Source organism: Pinus tabuliformis, chromosome 9, assembly GCF_031772625.1.
Source record: "Pinus tabuliformis cultivar Carrire ecotype Pingquan chromosome 9, CPIR1, whole genome shotgun sequence".
Taxonomy (NCBI): Eukaryota; Viridiplantae; Streptophyta; class Pinopsida; order Pinales; family Pinaceae; genus Pinus; species Pinus tabuliformis.
This window is the reverse complement of record NC_142307.1, coordinates 1,432,003,455-1,432,014,046: the sequence shown is the minus strand read 5'-3', so window position 1 is coordinate 1,432,014,046 and position 10,592 is coordinate 1,432,003,455.

Below are 10,592 nucleotides of genomic sequence, written 5' to 3'. Positions count from 1 at the left end.
CAAATTAGTCGCACATAAATAAAATAAAGAAACACATCACACATAAATCAAGAGCAAGATAATTTATTTATCTATTAATGTTATGTCTTCCTTTCAAAATGTTATTCTTAGAACCCCTGAATAGTTGGTGATGTTTTTGCCGACAAACATTCGACTTGCATTTCATACGCAAACGGTTTGTGTCTTATGCTTTAGTCTTTGCATTCATTTACACCATGTGTACCCAATTGCAAGAAAATAGTTGCAAGGAATGACCTATTCAATAACTACTATTTTGCTCCCAAAACGTCCTGAGACTCGAGAGGAACACCCCAGTCTTTTTGAATCATCCTAAACCAAGATCTAATGTGCCCAAAATTGGTACAAAACAAAGTAATCACATAAAAAGTTTGTTTCCATACAATCTCATGTATACATGCACTCAAGTTTAATTAAACATTAGGTGAAAGTGTAGATAAATTTATATATAGATATATATATATATATCCAACCCTACATAAAATTTGAAGATTTCTACATCTAAGATATGACTTAACTGTACTTCTTAACCATTTGGCCAATAAAGACTACTTCCTAGCCATATGTGCCACATGGGAACCCAACATATTTGCAGCACCACTTACAGATTCCTATGTGGCTTCTGGTCAAGTCTCAATGGAGTATATAATGTTGGAAGCTTTGACAAAACAAACTACATATTTTCTTATTTCTGGTGAGAATAAAACACTCATGATGTTTATTCCAAAAAGAAAAGTAACAATTAAAAGAGGACATCATAAAACTGTTTAAATATCAACTGCTTCGATGTTATTTTATAAGGCAACTAAGTTAAGATTTTGAGGAAAGCATCTTTATATTAAAAAGAGGGAAGGAACCAAAGAACAAAGATGATCCTTTGAATTTATCAAGAGAGTACAGATGATAAAAAAATTTAGACTTCCTGAGGGAAGTTCAATGCACACTCTATGCAAAAATATATGCATCATGTTGATTACTGATCCAAGAATAATTTTAAGATTAGTCATGCAATATCATATATTAGAGGTGGAAAGCATTTCCCATGCATGTTCATTAGAATTCTAGATTAAAGGGTTAAATAAACTGTGTCTTCTATTTAAAATACTTTTGTCCATTTAATGTCTATGCCTGGAGAAATGGAAAATTGTTTCATTGGAAAACAGAAAGTAAACCCAAACTCCCATTCACTTTTTGAAGGAGTATGCAAACTATCACCTTTTCTTTGCACAAAGGCTTCTAATTCTAAAGCAATAAAGTCAAATAGTTCCTGCAAGCATTCAGATATATAAATACAAGTATAGTGTTTATTTGGAACAAAATTTACCAAAAGAAAATCTAAATTTGGAACAGGAAAATCCTAAATTTGTTGCTAATTTGACTCAAGGAAAAAACCTAAAAGGATGATTTCCCATTATACTATATATTGATTTTGCTGAAAAATCCTCGAAAATTCGTGTCCATGATTTCAATGGTAGTCTTTCCCCTCCCATCCTGCGACCATCACAATTAGATGATCATAAAGGGTTTATTTTCCACTAAATTAAGAAAGATAGAAATGTATTTTTTATATTATTAAATTCATATAGGTAATAGAAAAAATTATAATTATAATTAATTAATGAACAAATTTAAAATTTCCATTATTTGAATTAGTTAGGAAAAAAAATAAAAATAAAAACATATCCATTAAAGATGACTAACTCAAATATTAACTTCTACAAAATTCGAGTCAAGCATTGTGAGAAAATTTCTACATCACCATGATTGACCCATTTCTAAATTTTTTCTCTGATTTAATATATGACAAATTTATTTATAAATTGTTCTTATAATATTTATTTGATATGGGTACTGAGCTAGTTCATGATGCATGTGATTGCAAATTTAAAAAAAAAAAAGAAAAAACACAACTATACTAAATAATCTAAATTTAATATAACAATTGTCCATGAGGTCTTGAATAAACTGTGATCGCTCGCTCTGTTAAAGCACTCCTTGAGGTGAATTCATCGGTTCAATTCCTTGCTTGATCTAGGTGATATAATGGACATAATGAAAATGTAACCCTGCGAAATTTACAACAAAATATAATATAATTATTATTATTTTAAACCAAAATACAATTTTTTCAATTTAACACACTTATCAACATTTCTTTACCACTTCTAAAAAATTACTAATATAATTCAATAATTATGACTAAACTAATTATGATTAATTGTGACTTTGTGTTACCCACTAATATTTGAATACCACTTTCTACTATAATAATACTTCGAAATGTATGTGTTAAATCTTTTATTTCTTTAACACTAACGAATGGTAATGATTTTGATCAAGAGTATCCATCTCGAGGGAACCATTGTTAAAAGAGAGGTTTCATGTCAGAAGCAATAGCACAAAATCATCAATAACATGTATCATATTAACTTAAAAATAGTCTTCATCCATACTAGAGGTATGATGTGTGTACGTAAAGATGGTTATCAATAAAAATTCCACAAAAAACATGAATTATCATTGGGGCATAAATTATGTGGCACCTTTTCCTTATTCTTCATTTGGTCCACCTCTTAACAATGTTCAAAAAATTCAAAGTTTAATTTACTGAAGTGGAAACATACACATGCACACTCTTTACAAAAAAAATTCAAAGTTTAATTTATTGAAGTGGAAACATACACATACACACTCTTTACAACGTTAATAAAAATCAAATACATAATTTTATCCTAGTATATATATAAATTTTATCCCTTGGTCATATAATTCTCTAATAAACCCTTATATGACATATTAATTTTATCCCTTGGTCATATAATTCTCTAATAAACCCATAAGGGTCAGTAATAATCATAAAATTACAAGATGGATTTCAATAATCACTTCTTTTTGTTACAATGTTATGTATGCTGCTAATATTTTTAAATGGATGGAAAGCATCACAAACATTTCAAACACAAGGAAGAATTAATAAGTAACAAAGATAGCTCAATTACAAATTTAATAAAGACAAGTTTTTAGTGGTTAAGCAAACCAAAAATGTTATGTATTATCATTAGTTGTTATTTTGTTGGGTATAATGTTATTCAAAAGTATCTGTTTTTTTAGTTACAATTATTATTTAATTATAAAATTATGAAAATAAGTTATATCATAGTAATAATATGTATCTAATTTTATTTAGACTTGTAAAAATTAGATATTATTTTTTGGATTAAATATATGAGTATTAGTTTTAATTGACCAAATTTGTTATGATTTTGAATAGTCTAAATAGCACTCATTGCATCTAGTGATGCTTGCAAGGGTGAAGAAGTGAACTTGATACTAGCCCAATATATCATACAGCATCAATCATCACCTATGGGGCTTGCACCCAATAATTAACACTTCCCAAGAGGTCACCCATCACAAGAATCATTTGGCTCAAGTGCATTAAATTATGGATTTTGCCCCACAATCAAACCTACTTAGCTTGGTTTGTAAAAGCTAATTACTTTCTTTAGCTAGGTAAATTACAAGATCTAAAAGGGAAAATTTCCAAAGTTTGGTCATTGTGTTGTTTCTTATATATTAAATAGTGAATTCTAATAAATGAAGAAAAGGGATAAAGACACATGAGAATAAAATTAAACAATACCTAAGAAAGCATATATTAGCCCAATCATAGGGATGAAACATAGAGAAAAAAAATACTAGAGTGTTAATTTGATGGTTGATTTTTAAGTTTTCATTGCAATGGGTCAAACATGCCCCTGCTATGTGTCAATTTGATGGTTGATTTTTAGGTTTTTGTTGCAATGTGCCAAATTGTCTTATGCTAATATTTTAAAAGAGTTATATTTTTAACATTTGGTATAATGACTATTTGATTTAGCTATTTATTTTAAAGATTTTTTTTAGTCATGATATTTGATCTCGAAATATGTTGACAATCTAAGGTTTTTTATAGTCACGGTGTTTGTTTTTAATTCTATGGAAAAAATGTCAAAGTTTTAAGTTTTTTGAGATTCGTGATATTTTATCTTTGAAACCATGGTTGAAAAATGCAAAAATTTTAAGGTTTTTCAAAGTCATGATGTTTATCTCTAACATTGTGGTTGAAAATTGTTGGAATTTTAGGTTTTTTGGAATCATGATATTTTATATTTAACACTATTGTTGAAAGCTATTAGAATTTTAATGATTTTTTAAGTCATGATATTTTATTTTTAATGTGTTACTAAAAAATGTTGGAATTTTAGTAAAAACTGAACATTGATGCAATATCAACTATTTTTTTTTTTTGAGTGTTTTTTCATGTTTACTACATAAATGTTTTAGTTTTGAATGCCACTATTAAAAAATAATAGAATTTTAACCAAAAAAAAAAAATATTGATACAACATCAAGTTGCATCAACACTTTTCATTTTCGGGTGTTTTTTCATGTTTATTGCATAAAAAAAATTGGCTTTTAATGTTGTTGCTAAATTGTTTTTAGAATTTTAAACCGAAGAAAAAAAATGTTGAAGCTCAATCAACACTTTCTATTTTCAAGGTATTTTTTCATGTTTTCTTTGCACAAAAATAGAGTTTTTTTGGGTTAGATTTAAGTTTGTTATGAATGTTAGACTTTGTTATACTACTATAACTCACCCATGCAATATACAGTTCACAATTTCTAAAAAGAAAAGAGAAAAATAAAAAGAAAAATTCATGTTACAAGTTGTAACATGTTTGTATATAAACTGAAATTACCAAAATTACATGTTTTTATTGTGATGTCTAACAAGTGTTTTTATTATACCTTGACATTCAAATTTTCTTTGACTGCATTTTAGTTTTTCTTTAACCAAAAATTTATGCCACTTATCCATACGTTAACATTGGGAATTCATTTTTCATTATTTTTTTTATTATTATTTAAATTTATTTATTTGTAAGGTGATTGGTTGAGGTCTTATTATGGATTGTTTAGTAACTTCCATTTCTACTAGTTACTAATTTTTTGTTTTTAATTTTATTTAAGTATTTTTTTTTGATGAATTATAGCTTTTTGTCTATATTTCCAATTTAAGATGACTTCTTATTATTATTATTATTATTATTATAAACAATATTACTTAATGATATTTCTTAATTTTTTGTGATGGCTTTTAACAATACAATATTTTATTAGTTGTTTTATTTTTGTGATGAAATATTTATCTTTATTATTTTTTAGATTAATTAAATTACATTTAAACTAAGAAACACATACTAGCTACTATGTAGCCCTTGTTAATTTTAAATATTATTAATTATACATTGTATTTTAATTGTCAACCATATTAATAAACTTATGAGACCCTCCATGCAATATACACATAAGACAAGACTTTTCACTTATTCAAAACATATACTAAACCTAAACCTATGGGAATAGTTCTTTTGTTAAAAAAGTCCTACTTCTTAACTTTTAACTTGGTGGCTCCTCAATTACCCAAAATTATTTAATGGACAAGCTCAATATAGCTTTGAAAGTTATCTACGTAGTATATAACATCTTAATTATTAATTTTGTAGCAATTTAATATGTTTTAATTATTTTTAAAACAAAACTTATTACCAAACCCGAATCAAAGAAAAATTATTAAAGGACTTTTGCATGAAAATTAAAATACATTATCACACAAAACACATTGAAAATCAAAACAATTCAATTATTTGAAAATTCACACAATATACATATAATACGAAAGTTGAATATTACTAGCACAACCACATTTACCAATGTGGTTGATAAACACCGATAGGCATATATGAAATATATATACAACCACATTTTCCAATGTGTTTGATATATGCCGATAGGCTTATATCAACCACATTAATAATTATTATGGGTATTTTTTTAAACACCAACAATTTATGATTATTAATAACTATATAAACATTAACAACGAGCTTATTTATATATATTATTATATGAATATTATATTAATATAATAATAATAATATAAACTCATAATAATATTAGTAATATTAGTTAATAATAAGAATAGCTCATAATAATATTAGTAAAAAAATATAATAATATAATTATTATTATATTATTATAATAATAATATAAATTTATAAAAATAATAATAACAATTATGTTGTATTATTATTATAATAATAAAATATATTTGTTATAATAATAACGATAATAATATCTTGTTGTAATATTATAATAATATTGTATGATCATTATATTATTATAATGATATACAAATATAATTATAATAATAATAATAATAATACTATAATAGATATTATATTAATAATAATAATAATTACCATTATATTATTTTATTATTATTATAATAATATATTATGATTATTATTATATTATTCTAACAATAATATAAAATAATAATCACAATTATATTGAATTATTATTATTATTATTATAATAGCTCATAATAACAACCATGTCCAATAATTTAGAATTGTGATAAGTGAATTATTATGTGTAATTTTTTAAAGATAAACTATTTATGATAATTAATAACTATATAAATAATAACAAAGATATTCTTATATATTTATATATTTATGATTATTATATTAATATTATTATAATAATATAAACTCATAATAATATTAATAATAATAATAATATTATTATTATTATTATTAGGCCTTATTAATTCGACCATGTTTATTTTAGTACTTTTAATATTTATCTTAGGGTTTGTATACATTGCGTTTATAATATTAGTCCCTTTTAATTTATTATTACCCAAGGGATTAATGTTAAAATCCCAAGGGGTTATGAACCAATGGGAATAATATTAAACGAAAGGGACTAATATTATAAACCCAAGGAACTAATAAACCCAACCATTTAATATTATAAACCCAAGAAATTAGTGAACCCAACGGATAAATATTAAAAACCTAAGGGATCAAGAAGCGCAGGGAATTGATATTACAAACACAAGAGATTAATAAACATGACCATGATTGATATTATAAACCCGAGTTAATAATAAACCCAAGGGATTAATACTAAAACCCCAAGGGAATAATATTAAGCCCAAGGGACTAATACTATAAACCCAACATTCATAAACCCAAATATAAATATTACAAACACTAAAATAAACATGGTTTATTTTCATGGTGAGACAATCTTTGTCAAAATGCGACATTCAACCATGGGGCTAATATTATAAACCCAACATTGGTAAATCCAAATATAAATACTACAAACACTAAAATAAACATTGTTTATTTTGATGTTGAGACAATTCTTGTCACAATGTGACATTCAACCATGTTTTACCATGTTTGGCTATGATTGACAATGGTTTAGCATGATTGATATTATAAACCTAAGGGAATATAAACCCAAGGGATTGATATTATAAACCTAAGGGAATATAAACCCAAGGGATTGATATTATAAACCCAAATGAATAATAAACCCAAGGGATTAATACTAAAACCCAATGGATTATGAACCCAAGGGAATAATATTAAACCCAAGGGACTAATATTATAAACCCAACATTCGTAAACCCAAATATAAATATTACAAAGACTAAAATAAACATGATTTATTTTCATGGTGAGACAATCCTTGTCACAATGTGACATTCAACCACTGTTGACCATGATTGATATTATAAACCTAATGGAATAATAAACCCAAGGGATTGATATTAAAACCCAAATGAATAATAAACCCAAGGGATAATACTAAAACCCCAAGGGATTATGAACCCAAGGGAATAATATTAAACCCAAGGGACTAATATTATAGATCGAACTTTTGTAAACCCAAATGTAATATTACAAAGACCAAAATAAACATCATTTATTTTCATGGTGAGACAATATTTGTCAAAATGGGACATTTAACCACAGGACTAATATGGTAAACCAAAATATAAATATTACAAACACTAAAATAAACATGGTTTATTTTCATGGTGGGATAATCTTTGTCAAAATGTGACATTCAACCATGGGACTAATATTATAAACCCAACATTGGTAAACCCAAATATAAATACTACAAACACTAAAATAAACATGAATTATTTTGATCGTGAGACAATCCTTGTCACAATGCGACATTCAACCATGGTTGACCATGATTGATATTATAAACCTAAGGAAATAATAAACCAAAGAGATTGATATTATAAACCCAAATGAATAATAAACCCAAGGGATTAATACAAAAACCCTAAGGTATTGTGAACCCAAGGGAATAATATTAAACCCAAGGGACTAAAATTATAAACCCAACATTCGTAAACCCAAATATAAATATTAGAAAGATTAAAATAAACATGATTTATTTTCAAGGTGAGATAATCCTTGTCACAATGTGACATCTAGCCATGGTTGACCATGGTTGGCTATGATTGACAATGGTTGGCGATGATTAATATTATAAACCTAAGGGAATAATAAAACCAATGGATCGATATTATGAACCCAATGGAATAATAAAACTCAAGGATTAATACTAAAACCCCAAGGGATTATGAATCGAAGGGAATAATATTAAATGCATGGGACTAATATTATAAACCCAACATTGATAAACCCAAATATAAATACTACAAACACTAAAATAAACATGGTTTATTTTGATGGTGAGACAATCCTTGTCACAATGCGACATTCAAATATGGTTGAACATGGTTAGCTATGATTGACAATGGTTGACCATGATTGATATTGTAAACCTAAGGTAATAATAAATGCAAATTATTACATTATAAACCCAAATGAATAATAAACCGAAGGGATTAATACTAAAACCCCAAGGGATTATGAACATAAGGGAATAATATTAAGCCCATGGGAATAATATTATAAAACCAAAATTTGTAAACCCAAATATAAATATTACAAAGACTAAAATAAACATGATTTATTCATGGTGAGACAATCATTGTGACAATGTGACATTCAACCATGGTTGACCATGATTGATATTATAAACCTCAGGGAATAATAAACCCAATGGATTGATATTATATATCCAAATGAATAATAAACCCAAGGGATTAATACTAAAACCCCAAGGGATTATGAACCCAAGGGAATAATATTAAACCCAAGGGACTAATATTATAAACCCAATATTCGTAAACCCAAATATAAATATTACAAACACTAAAATAAACATGATTTATTTTCACGGTGAGACAATCCTTGTCACAACGTGACATTCAAGCATGGTTGACCATCGTTGGATATGATTTACAATGGTTTACCATGATCGATATTATAAACCTAAGGGAATAATAAACCCAAGGGATTAATATGAGAAACCCAAAGGAATAATAAAATGAAGGTATTAATACTAAAACCTTAAAGGATTATGAACCCAAGGGAATAATATTAAACCCAAGGGACTAATATTATAAAGCCAAAGTATATAAACCCTAAGACACATATTATAAACATTAAAATAAACATGATCAACCATCATTGATTTTCATATTGAGACAATCCTTATCAAAATTCCATGTTGGACCATGGTCGACATCATAATAAACCATGTTTGACTCGGGAATAATAAACCCAAGCTATTGATATTATAAACCCAATGGATTAATACTAAAACACCAAGGGATTAATACTAAAACCCCAAGGGATTATCAACCTAAGGGAATACTATTAAACAAAAGGGAATAATAATATAAACCCAAGGGATTGATATAATAAACCCAAAGGAATAATAAACCCAAGGAATTAACACTAAAACCTCAACGGATTATGAACCTAAGGAATTATTAATATTAAAAATTTGAAGAATGAAGAAACCCAAGAATTTGATATTATAAACCTAAGGAATTAATAAACCCAAGGGAAAAATATTATAAACCCAAGGGATCAAAAATGGCAAGGGATCAATATTAAAAACAGAAGGGATTAATAGGAATTAATCTTTTAAACCCAACAGAATGATCAACCCACGTGACTATGAACCTAAGGGATCAATAAACCCTAGGGATTGTTAATGTTATGAAAGCAACACATTAATAAATTGAAGGGATAAACATTGTAAATGTAAGGGATTAATATTAAACCTTAGGACTAATATTTAAACCTTAATATTGGGGATTAATAAACCAAAGGGAATAAATGATAAACCGAAGGAATTATTAATATTACAAACTTAAAGAACAAATAAACCTAATCATTTAATACTATAAACCCAAGGAAATAGTAAACTGAACCTAAGCCCTAAATCCATGGCATCAATATTATAAACATAAATAATGCTATAACACAAAACAATAATAAAATACATAAACCAAAACCAATATAAGAGCCACATTGCAAACCATAAAGCATTAAAAGATGATAAATCATAACTACATTAATAATAACACATTTATATCACTACATTATAAACAATAAATAAATTTTAAGCCATAAATGCATTGATATCAATACATGAATGTATTAATAGTATAAATCTCAAGAATATTGATATAAACACCTAGAACATGAAATCCTAACAATAATATTATAAATGTAAAGAATCTTTTCATTTATGAAAGACATGATCAAAGTGAAGGGATCCACACAAAA